This window comes from Calypte anna, unplaced genomic scaffold, assembly GCF_003957555.1.
Source record: "Calypte anna isolate BGI_N300 unplaced genomic scaffold, bCalAnn1_v1.p scaffold_86_arrow_ctg1, whole genome shotgun sequence".
In the NCBI taxonomy this organism is placed as follows: Eukaryota; Metazoa; Chordata; class Aves; order Apodiformes; family Trochilidae; genus Calypte; species Calypte anna.
In genome coordinates, this window is record NW_022045534.1 from 362,139 (window position 1) to 362,683 (window position 545).

The window sequence follows — 545 nt, forward strand, 5'->3', positions numbered from 1 at the left end:
CCTCCTCCCTCCTCCTCCTCTCTCATTCTCCTTCTCCTCCTCCTCCTCTTCCTCCTACATCCTCCTACCTCCTCCTCCCTCCTCCTCCTCTCTCATTCTCCTTCTCCTCCTCCTCCTCTCCTCCTACATCCTCTTACCTCCTCCTCCCTCCTCCTCCTCTCTCATTCTCCTTCTCCTCCTCCTCCTCTTCCTCCTACATCCTCCTACCTCCTCCTCCTTCCTCCTCCTCCTCCTCTTCTTCCTCCTCCTGCTCCTGCTCCTCCTCCTCCCCTTCTTCTTCGTTGTCCTCCTCCTCTTCTTCCTTCTCCTCCTCCTCTTCTTCCTCTTCTTCCTCCTCCTCCCTCCTCCTCCTCCTTGGCTGGGGGGATGACACGTTGCTGTCCCCCCCACCAGTGACACCAACCTGCCTGGACACTGGTGCTGTGTGAGCAGCTGCTTCAAGGACCCACAGACCCCACCACCACCCTCAACATCTGCCACAGCTTTGCAAGAACCAGCAGTCCCAGGGAGGGTCTGTGGTCCCCAGCAGAGCTGTCCAGGTGTCA